This window comes from Protopterus annectens, chromosome 5.part0 (genome assembly GCF_019279795.1).
Source record: "Protopterus annectens isolate FY-2018-M chromosome 5.part0, PAN1.0, whole genome shotgun sequence".
In the NCBI taxonomy this organism is placed as follows: Eukaryota; Metazoa; Chordata; order Ceratodontiformes; family Protopteridae; genus Protopterus; species Protopterus annectens.
In genome coordinates, this window is record NC_056735.1 from 721,989,343 (window position 1) to 722,001,972 (window position 12,630).

General features: G+C 40.1%; 1 protein-coding gene across 1 annotated transcript in view; it reads right to left on the reverse strand.

Annotated features, from left to right (window-relative positions):
- Window positions 1-12,630, reverse strand: part of GPR143 (G protein-coupled receptor 143) — a 1,080,305-nt gene that overhangs the window by 145,966 nt on the left and 921,709 nt on the right. The gene's annotated exons all lie outside the window — the stretch shown is intronic.

Consider the following 12,630-nt stretch of genomic DNA (forward strand, 5'->3'; position numbering starts at 1 on the left):
TCAGTATTATGGCAGGGCAAACTCTTCATCCAGCTACCTCTCACACTTGGTGTCCCTCAAGGCTCCATACTGGGTCCACTACTCTTCTCTATTTTTATCAACAACCTTCATACTGCTATCCCTAAAGCTACCTGCATTCAATATGCAGATGATTCCACTCTGATCTGCTCAGCCACCTCCCCATCCAAACTGCAAACCCTAACTCAAAATACATTCAACACTATTGAGAACTGGCTCGCCAACCAACACCTACTGCTGATCCCAATAAAACTAAACTTCTACTCTTTACCCCCACTAGCAGATCTGCCACACTTTCATTCTCTGTCACGTCTAACAATGGTACCACTGTGTCCCCAGATCAACACACTAAGCTCCTAGGGGTTATCATAGACAATAATTTTAAATTTGACCTACAGGTCAACAAAACCATACAGACCATCAATAAGAAGCTTGGATCACTGTATAGAAAGAAAACATTTTTAACCCCACTGGTTAGGACTGCAATCACCCGGTCACTCCTACTCTCTACTCTTCTATATGCCTCAACAGTACTCTCAAACCTCAACAAATTGGAACTAGGTAAGCTCTCCCATAGCTACAACCATATTGCCAGATTCGCCACTGGCTCCACTTACAGAGCCCACCACTGCCAGAACCTTAAACAACTAGAGTAGCTAGAACTGCCCAGTCTAATTCAATTCAATTAACTTTTAATAATGCACAAAATTTTGTACCACCCTGAGGCTACTCTCTCACTTATAAATGTCATTAAGCCCTATACCAACTTGAGATCCCTGTGATCAGCCAACAAATTACTCGTCCAAACCCATAAAGCTAACAATGCTTCTGGTGAATCCCTGTTTGACAACTTTGTTGGCAAAACCTGGAATTCATTGCCAAACCATATAACCCTAGAATCCTCCATAGGTCTATTCAAAAATAACCTCAAACAGTATCTCAAAATGAACTGGCTTTACCTGTGTACCAACCCTGATTAAGTTAAATACTGAAAGGATAATCTCTAAATATTGTACAGGCAACTACTTCACCAAGCTCTGTATGCTATCTAATGTCTCCTGCCTTTAACTGACCATGTGAATTGTGTGTCCCTATTAGTGAACACCACAAACCATTGTACATAATCTATTCTTTGTTGTATATGTTGTTTTATACTTTTAAAAGTTATCTATGTAATTTTGTCTGTTTGGAGCTTTTCTCCCCGGGCCTCCGCTGAAAATGTACATGTATCCAGTTGGACTATCCCAGTAAACAAATGTAAAATAAAATAATAAAATAAAATAAAGTCATAGCTGTTCCCAGCAGAGTAACATGAAAACACTACTGAATCTACAGTTTGAATTTCTTCACCACCATAGGCAACAAGCTTTGCATATTTTGCCAAATCAAGCTTCTCACCAGCACATACTCTAGTAAATGTTTCTGCTGAAAAAACATTGCACTTTGAACCTGTGTCAACTTTGAGCACTATGGGTCTTCCATTTATCTGAACAGTACAAAATACTTCATTCTTTGCCAATAAATCTACTGCACTGACTGTTTCATTAAGCACAGACACACCATCAACATAAAAAGTAGGGTAACAGCTTTCTAATTGATCAACTTGTCTCCTTGAATGTTCTCCTTTAATAAAAGAATGACCCTCTTTTGATTTACAAGATCTTTGGAAATTATTCCACTTTTTACATCTGTGGCATTGCTGACCAAAAGCTAAGCACTTTTCTCTTTTAGACACATGATTGCCACCACAATTATAACAGTTGACCATGAGGCTAGGTGAGAGCACATGCTTTGAGTTTGCTGACTCACCCTTGTGCTTCACTGAGACTGTGCATGCTCTGGAATTTGCCAGAAAGATATGGGGTTTACCAGGGGGTTGCTGCAGGTCCTGCAACACTCCCATGTGCTTGGGCCTGTTTCTTTTAACCACATGCCACATACTATCAGCATTAGCACTAGAAGATACTGGAAGCATTCATTTCTCATTTGTATGTATATTTGTGTGCTTTTCTGTGAGCTCATATATCTGACAAATCTCAATGGCCTTATTCAAAGTTAAACCACTGTCTCGGAGCAAAATCTTTCTCACAGCATCATCTTTAATAGCATCCACAATCTGTCTTTTATCAACTCATCCCTTAAATCACCAAATCTGCATGTTTTAGCTTTGTTTCTCAAGTCAGTTATATATGCTGCAAAAGTTTCCCCAAGCTTTTGATCCCTTGTGTGAAATAAGTGCCTTTCCATTGTAATATTCATTTGGGTGTTACACATTTCTCTTTATTTACGTTTTAAGCACTCGGGGTCTTCCCTTGATTCAGCTGGTACCACTATATGGCAGTCTCCCCCCTGCAAACACAGCAGGTGCATACACAAATTAACATTCTCTTTCTATGGCCTCTGAACCAGCTAAATTAAGCAGAATAAATGCCTTTGTACATGCATCTTTGTCAGAAAATGCAGCTTGTATGAAAATATCGTACTCTTGCTCAAACACTCTCCAATTGTCTGCAATATTATTATCAAATACATGTGGACCAGGTTTTCAAAAGGCCTCTACCATGCCAACAAAGTATGCTTAAACACACTGCAAATATAGCCTTTATAATTATGTATGAACATGCACACATACCAGGTACTTGTAATAACATTGAAAAGCACAATAAACTCTTCAAAATACTGTACTTTGTGAAATATGCTTTGAGATGGCTGTATTTTGCAAAATAACTGCACTGTAATACTGCACAAACTTGCAAACATTTGTATATTTCAGATATTTTGAATGGCTTTAATTCTTCTTCTTCTTTTGGCTTTTCCCGGTTAGGGGTCGCCACAGCAGATCACCTTGTCCGCTCATGATTGGCAGTGGAGTTTTACGGTGTCGAGTTGCCAGCCTGGCACCCAACCTTCCACAGAAGGCACACACACGCATGTGAAAAAAGTACACAGCAAAAAAATGTGGTTGTTTTCCTTATTGTATACATTTTATGCGGTTTGGACATTGTTTCAAACATTTCTGTAACTATTTTGAATATTTTTATCAATATGTAGCAGTTTTGGACATTTCTTTTAATTAGAAGTTCGTTTTGAGTGTTCTGAGTACTTTGTTTCTAATTCTTTGAGAAGAAATCATTTAAGCAAGTTTTAGTACCTGGAATTTGTTTCTGACCTGTTTTGCGAGTTGTACGTGCAGTAGGGATGATCCATTCCTCTATGTTCCTCCATCATTAACTGAGTGCCTCTTGGTCTTGGTTCTGGATACCCCATTCGGACACCATGTCACTCGTCCTATGTTATGATTCAAGACGAACAGGCAGGGTAGTTTATTTATATGCTTTATTATATAGAAACACATTAGGATGGATAGCAGCAACATAAAATATAAACAAACTGATTAACTGACAGACCATTACAGACATGCATGCTTACATCTCAACAGCTCTCTACAAAATGGCAGTCTGGCTCGCATGTGCTCAGTATTTAACACATGCACAAGTTTATGGAAAGCTTCTTAAAGGTATACATACATACTGATCTACAGTGATCAGCTATAACAGGCCATTGTCTTTGGTGCTTGACTTATTCATTTCAAGTCACATTCACCCTGGATGCATGAGCCTTGGTATGACCATGAGCTTTGCTTCATGCTGTGAGAGAGGAACAGGTTAGATTTGTGGTGTGTGGATCTGTGGAGTGACAAACTTGACCTGGATGAGCACTGTGCAATGTACCAGGCTAAAATCTCTCATAAGAAGGAAGCGTATCTGTCCAGAGTGATCTCAGCAATGGCTAACTGGCCAGCTATGCTCTTTCATGTTATGGATATGCTGTGCAGCCCAGCCTGCCTGCTCAGTAATGTAAGTCCAAGCCAGCCTTGATGTTCTTGGTACAGTGGTATATTTCTTTAATGAGGTCTGAAATTATTCTTTTGACCTTGGTGGAGGCCCTTGTCACCCTTATCCTCATAAAATCATGTTTGGATCTGAACATACTTGACAGCTACTATCCTATCTCTAACCTTCCCTTTCTGGATAAGTTTATTCAGATGGCTGCCTATATGCAACTTGAAACTTATCTTACAATGTGCTCATGACCTTTTCTCTATTTTTCACACCCTGTAGTACTGATACTAGTCTTATTTGATGTGTCAACAATCTGCTAATAGCCGGAGACCAGTAATATTATTCAGTAGGAGGTCTCCTGGATCTCTCAGCTATTTTTGGTTGTGACAATGGCATTCTAATCAACGGTTTAAGAACTTTCTGTGGCATCTTCTCCATACTCTTAAAACAGTTTATTTATACTGCTTCCCTCCACTCTCTTGATTGTGGAGTGCTGTTTATAGTATATATGCTATATTTAGGGAATATCATAAAATAGAGGGGCTCAGTTGACTACTGTCAACATGAGGTATAGTATCTGTATTCTGAGATCCTCCAAGCCTGTAAGTCATAGAGATCAACATATATTAATTGCCAATGAAGGAAACTACAAATTCTTTCTCTCAGAATAACAACTGTCCAGTAGTGAATAAAAATCCAACAATGCTGCAAATAATTGTACAGCTGGCAAAATGCAGTACTGTTTTACAGCACTTAAGGCAAAATAAGCATGTGAATACTAATATGTCATTATCTGAGTTAAGCAGATATTGCAAACATGGTTACTAAATACAAACAGTGCACAGTTCATCCATTGTGCAGAAGACACCCAGTTATAGATAAGATAGTTCTCTACCAAGGAAACACTGTGAGTGGTGGATGCTTGTACAGCTGTTCTTGAGCTTCTACCAAGGAAACACTGTGAGTGGTCAATGCTTGTACAGCTGTTCCTGAGCTTGAAAAGGTTACTGCATGAAAATGTTCACTATCCCAAAAGTGCAACAACCTCAGAGGTGATTATATTAAGCAAGGAGGCTCAGAAGTAAATCATATCTCTCAACTGTTTTAAGCACATGAATTCTGGACAAAGGCAAAAATAATGGGGGTACAAAGGCCCAAAGTCAAAGCCTGATTTTTGAAAAATGTTCTTTTTAACTTAGGAAGTTGTTAGAATAACAGGTTTTGTATTAGCATGCATTTTCTGAAGGAAATGAAGTCTGAAACTCAAATGTTTGTCATTATTTAGTGACATTGAGCCTGGATGATTAGCCAAAAAATTGAAAATTTTATGAGGAACACATCATAATTATGAGGCATAAATCTGGGCATTCTGTGAAAATCTGGATAGTTAAGAGGTCTAGAATAAATCCTCCTACAGGGAAGCTGTACAGGACTTTTGTCCTCTCTGTGAATACAGGATTGAAATTCTACTTTGCATTAATTTTATTTTCAAATTCAGAAGGAATTCTATTGTTAAGCTAATAATTGTCACACAGAGTCAAAGAAAATAGTGTCAGTGTCAGATAAAATGATAGAAAGGATATATTGTTCTTGTATATTATCTCATAATACAGGAGGAGAGTTACTATCTGATGAAACTTGCAACATACAATCAAAATAATAGAACGTCATAAAAGCTGATTTCACATTATCATTTTCTCTGAAATATTCATCATGCTTTTCCAGACTTGGAAGTGAACTTAGTCCTCTTGTCTGCTGATATTAAACATAATCTAAAATTCACTTCCTATGTGCGCAATATGAGATAGGTAAAATTTGTTAAAAATCTGAAATACAAGAATTAAATTCATAATGTGAAAATGTAATTTGCTGTTTCTCCTAATTGCAGGTCCAAAAATGCTTGTATAAGAGACTCTAAGAAGACACATGCAATGTCTGTGAATCTTGACCCGAAATATGGCTTAATACACTAAGATGTGCTAAATATGTTGAAGAGAAAATGTATAATCTGTTCATGTGGGCCATGTCTGTTGTTGCTAATATCGTTTACATCTTTTGGAGAACTATGTTCATTACTTTCCCATCTCTGTGTATAAACACTTTTACTATTAATGGCAAGTAATCTTGAAAGTCATTCTGAAAAAGGAAAATGTTCTGTTAGAATAAAATATTAATTCCTGAGAACAGAATAGACCTCTCAACTGTTCCTATTTTGGGGGAAAGTCCCTATATTCAAGCTTGATTTACCCCTTCACACAATTTTCTGAATCCCATTCATCACATGAAATTTTTGAAGCTGTCTATCACATAGAAAACCACATTACATGACCAACATACTAGTAGCAACAGTAATTTAAGAAAAAAAGACATACATCTGAAATCTCCTGTGATGATAGGCGGTACTGCCAGCCATGCCAGGTGAAGCAGGGCAGTAGATGTATGACTTGTGCCAGCACAGCTAGCTGGATTTTTGTAAATATATGTAATTTATATATTAAACTGATTTGTACAGATTCTTGGGCTGAAAATTTATTTGTGAGGTTTGCCTGTGTTAAAATGTATCAACAGTGTACCCTGCTGGAATGAGAAGAAATGTATATGTATTATTGTAACTGAATTAAATGTATATGTGTTAATAGAGGATACTGAGACAGCAAAAGGTTAACCAGCTGGCTAATTTTAAGAAAAATAAGGGAAATGTAAATGAGCTGTTAAACCATTAAAACATAACCCCACAATGCTGAATAGAACCGGAGATGCTAGGTCTGGAAAAAAGCCTTTGTTCATTAGCTTAGTAAAAAGAGGGAAAGCCCCAGGCCCTGCCATAAATATTTAGATGTGTGTTGTAGCCGTATATGCTGAATTCCTGTTTCATCTTCAGAGGGGGATACTGCGAGAACCTAGAATCTGGTGATGAGTTAATTCTGCCAGCCCTCTTGGAAATTGCATTTTAGATATTAAAAAGAGAAATTTCAGAGTATTGAGTATTCTGTTTTGGGGAACCTGACTAGAAAGACCCTTACTCACAGCATTTTGCCTTGTGATAGTAAGTAACTTAACTAGGGAACAGCATTCTTTTAGCTTAGTCTTGTGATATTATCACAGGAGGTGATATCTTGGACATGGTATTAACCAACATGAGTAACCACTGCAGCATCCCTGCAGTATCATCCTCCCTTGTAAGATCAGACCATAAAGCGGTCATGTTCGACTTCACCATCTCCCCTGACCCCCCCCCCCAGCTAGCGTCAAACAAAAAAACTTTCCAAAGCTGATTACAGCCTCCTGTGGGATGGTATAAACTGCTTCACAGCCACCTCCTCCTCTCTAGGAACTGGCACCAGTATCCAAAACTATACCAAATTACTATACAAACATTTATATAGATGCATGGAATCAGGAATACCTGTCAGGACTAAATCATCTTCAGCAAGGAAGATGATTTAGTCCTGCCAGGTATTCCTGATTCCATACATCTATATAAATGTTCATATAGTAATTTGGTATAGTTGCATGGAATCAGGAATACCTGGGAGGACTAAATCATCTTCCTTGCTGAAGATGATTTAGTCCTGCCAGGTATTCCTGATTCCATGCATCTATACCAAATTACTATACGAACATTTATATAGATGCATGGAATCAGGAATACCTGGCAGGACTAAATCATCTTCAGCAAGGAAGATGATTTAGTCCTGCCAGGTATTCCTGATTCCATGCATCTATACCAAATTACTATACAAACATTTATATAGATGCATGGAATCAGGAATACCTGGCAGGACTAAATCATCTTCAGCAAGGAAGAGTAAACCTGTCTGGTGGACATCTGCAATAAATAAACTCTATAACAAAAGAAAAAAATTACTGTCCAGAAGAAGGAGCAGGTGTCTAATTGGAAGCAATCTCTCCTTAGCCTAAACAAGCAAACAAGAGCACTAGTAAAATCCTCCAAAACAAACTTTGAGTCCAAATTGGCCATATCTACTAGAGACAGTCATAAGGCCTTCTTCACATATGTCCGTAATCTCAAAGGTAGCACCCAGAACTGTTCAGAACTGGTGGTCAAGGACACCACATATACAAATGCGGTAGATATAGCAAACTTGCTGGTGACAGATTCAGCTAAAATGTCACCCCTCTGTCCCCCCATCAGTAAATCAGGACATTCCCAGTACCTGCCCTTATATCTACGGATCGGGTCATCACTGCTCTCTCAAAGGCAAAAAAATACAGCCTCCATGGGACCAGATAACATCCCAGGATGAACTCAGGCAGGAACTTGCAGCACCATTAGGCACCTTATTCAACAAAAGCCTGAGTACTGGCTTTGTCCTAGCTAGGTGGTGGACAGCCACTGTCATCCCTTTACACAAAGGTGGAGCATCCACAGATCTGGGAAATTATAGCCCCATCAGCCTAACTAGCCTGATCTGCAAGGCCATGGAATGAATTATCATGCACCTCATTAACAAGGACATTGGCAACCTCCAAACATTCAGTCCCACACAGTTTGGCTTTATCAAGGGGAGGTCATGTCTGTTAAATCTGGTCAACTTTTTTGAGACAGTCACCAAAGCCATGGATGAGGGGAAGAGAGTGCACACTGCCTACCTTGACCTGGCCAAAGCCTTCAACACTATTCTCCATTTGGGCATAATAGATAAACTCTCTCAACTAGGTATCAATCCATATGTTATCAGATGGGTAGCTAACTGGCTCACTAATAGAACCCACCTGGTCAAAATAGGGGAAGCCACCTCAAGCAGTAGACCCATATTGAGTGGCGTACCTCAGGGTTCGGTCTTGGGGCCTCTGTTATTTGGGATATACTTTTCTGAGGTGCAGGCCAAAACCACTGGGCTATGGCTGACCAAGTTTGCAGATGACTGCAAGCTGGGTGCTGTCATCAATTCTCCTAGTGATGTGACATCCTTCAAGAGGATCTCACCCAAACAAATGACTGGTGCCAGAAACATGGCCTCAAGCTGAATACAAAAAATGCATCATCATCTCCTTTGGGGAAAGTGATGTCCCCACAAATTATCACATTAATAACAACATCCGAAGCACGCAGCCAGTCGCGAAGGATTTGATTACCCAGACTGATAGCAACCTGACATTTGACCACCATGTTGCTTCCATTGTATGGAAAGGTTTCTACATGGCCCACCTCATAAGTAAGGATATCTCATCCAGGGACAAGGAAGTCATAACATCCCTGTATTCTTCCCTTATAAGGCCCATTATTGAGAACAATGCCCCATTCAACATGCACCTCACAAAGCACATGCAGCAACTGGAGAGACCACAGAGGTTCTTCCTCACCAGGAGAATTTAGGGCCTCAAAATTCTTCCATACATAGATAGGTTAAAAGCCCTATCCCTCTATTCTGTTTCATACAGACTCCTCAGAGGTAACCTCTGTCTGGCATACAAGGTGATCTTGGACCCCACCTTGATGGGACTGCTGCATATCCACAAGTCAAGCTCCACTTGAGTAACCTGCACAAGCAGCCTCAACCTGGTCTGTGACATCAATAGGACTTGTTGGCAGGACAGATTTGTGTCCCAGATGCTCCTTCATCTGTGGAACAGACTCCCTCTCTACGTCAAGCTGAGTACCTCTTTACCCCTTTTTAAGCACAACCTAGATAACTGGATGGGAACTAGAAAATACATCCCTGGGATTCCACCCATGACCCTGCTGGACAGGAGCATCTGGTGCTGATTTGTCTATATATACATGGGCTAAACTCTTGACTAGACTTATAAGGGCCTCAGGGCCAATAGTCTAGTAACTTCCTATGATCCTATGATCCTATGAATATAGTGAATCTTAGTTTAGAGAGTGTTTTTCTTTATTTGTATGATTCTGTCCATCAATGTTAATTTCAATATTTTCTGCGATTTGAACTCTGTGGTTTACTGTAAATATATATTCAATATTTTCATGTTCTTGTATTATGTATTATTAAATATATTTAAAATGTTTATTGTGGCTGATCCTTGTAGAAAGTATCTAACATTTGACAGTACTTATATTTATTTTGTGACATTGTGTGGGCCACTCCAGAAGGCCTACCTGTCTTGCTCAACTACTATCATTTGTATTAGTATTAATATTGCACCATATAATTGGGTACCCTTTGTATCAAGGAGTAAGTAAGGACAGCTATGAAGAGGATGAAGAATGGAAAGGCTGTTGGCCCAGATGACATAACAATGGAAGCATGGAGGTGCTTAGGAGAAATGGCAGTGGAATTTTTAACTAGATTGTTTAATGAAATTTTGGAAAATCAGAGGATGCCTGAGGAGTGGAGAAAAAGTATTTTGGTACCTATCTTTAAGAATAAGGGTGATGTGCAGAGCTGCAGTAACTACAGAGGGATAAAATTGATCAGTCACAGCTTGAAGTTATGGGAAAGAGTAGTAGAAGCTAGGTTAAGAAGGGAGGTGATGATTAGTGATCAGCAGTATGGTTTCATGCCAGGAAAGAGCACTACAGATGCAATGTTTGCTCTGAGAGTGTTATTGAAGAAATACAGAGAAGGTCAGAAGGAGTTGCATTGTGTCTTTGTAGACTTGGAGAAAGCATATGACAGGGTGCCTAGAGAAGAGTTGTGGTATTGTATGAGGAAGTTGGGAGTGGCAGAGAAGTATATAAGAGTGGTACAGGATATGTACGAGGGTAGTGTGACAGTGGTGAGGACTGCAGTGGGAGTGACAGATCCATTTAAGGTGGAGGTGGGATTACATCAAGGATCAGCTCTGAGTCCTTTCTTATTTGCAGTGGTGATGGACAGGTTGACAGATGAGATCAGACAGGAGGCCCCGTGGACTATGATGTTTGCAGATGACGTTGTGATCTGCAGTGAGAGTAGGAATCAGGTTCAGGAGATTCTGGGGAGGTGGAGATATGCTCTAGAAAGCAGTGGAATGAAGGTCAGCAGGGCTAAGACAGAATATATGTGTGTAAATGAGAGGGAGGATAGAGGAATGGTGAGGATGCAGGGAGTAGAGTTGGTAAAGGTGGACAAGTTTAAGTACTTGGGATCAACAGTTCAGAGTAATGGTGAATGTGGAAGAGAGGTGAAGAAGAGAGTACAGGCAGGGTTGAATGGGTGGAGAAGAGTGTCAGGAGTGATTTGTGACAGACGGGTACCAGTAAGAGTGAAAGGGAAGGTCTACAAGAGGGTAGTGAGACCAGCTATGTTATATGGGTTGGAGACAGTGGCATTGACAAAAAGGCAGGAGTCAGAGCTGGATGTGGCAGAGTTAAAGATGTTAAGATTTGCACTCGGTGTGACTAGGATGGATAGGATTAGGAATCAGTATATTAGAGGGTCAGCTCATGTTGTACAGTTTGGAGACAAAGCAAGAGAGATGAGATTGCATTGGTTTGGACATGTGCTGAGGAGGGATGATGGGTATATTGGGAAAAAGATGCTAAGGATGGAGCTGCCAGGTAAGAGGAAAAGAGGAAGGCCTAAGATAAGGTTTATGGACGTGGTGAGAGAGGACATGCAGGCGGTTGGTGTGACAGAGCAAGATTCAGAGGATAGGAAGAAATGGAAAGAGATGATCTGCTGTGGCGACCCCTAATGGGAAAAGCTGAAAGCTGCTGCTGATGATGATGATAATTGGATACCCTTTGTAAGAACCTTATAGTAACTGACTAGTGGCAATGAATTTACCTTATAGTCTGGGCAAAGCTGGTAGAGTGGGTAATCTGTGCCAGCCTTTCCCAGGTGTGTGTGCATGTGAAAATTAAATCTTAAAGAGTGTATGTGTCAGCTATTTGGGGCAGGAACATGAAGCACTGGGCTCACAGACAGGGTGCTGGAGGACTTGGCTTGGACACTTGGCTGAGGACCTAAACTTACAACTTTACCAGTGGGGAGTCTTACTGGGGTCCTGGAGGGGTCCTGGAGGGAGACAGATATAGAGACATTCAGATATAGAGACATTCAGACCCTGAGTGTGTTCCCGATGCGCTCTTAAGGGAAATTGTATTTGATGCTGAGAGGTCTGCATCTGGAAATACTGAGTGTATTCATTTGTATTCCAAGTGCACATCTCTCTCCAGTGTCAGTCGTGAGGATTCAGGATCCTTGATTATTGGCCCAGTGTGCAGATGTCACATATTGGTGGCCATCACATATTGGTAGCAGTGGTGGGCACCACATCTCCCTTTTTTCCTTCTTTTTAAATTCGCTGGAACTGATCATGGATCCTAAGGATGACCTGGGGGTTCAACCATCTGTGCTTTCTTCCATTTCTATATGCCTTGTGCACTGTCTCCACCCTGCATGCTCGACGACTATGTCCAAGGGCAACTCACTTCTATGGACCACACCTCCCCTTAGGGAGCATCATCTGTGATTTTCCTCTCCTCCAGGATGAGTGTATCCTTTCCTGCTACTTCATCAGCTGCCAGAGCCACAGTTAGGGCTTTATCCCTTCACATCACTGGAGCAGCTCACATCTACCATTTTCTTAAGTAAAAGTAAATGACCTTGTGTGGTAGAGTTTTGCAATACAGTTCATTAAAGTCTAAAGATTTTAAACTGTCTCTTTGATAATGTGCTTATACTGTTCCATCATTTTTGTCACTCAGTTTTTTAAACCTGTGTTTCTAAGTGGCATTCTGCATTCCTACTGTAAACAAGAAAAGTTATGTGCTATTTTGCATTTAAATTTTCTGCAAATCAGATGTCCAGATTTTACCTGGACATATCTATTTTTCAAGGGCCTTTTTACTATTTTC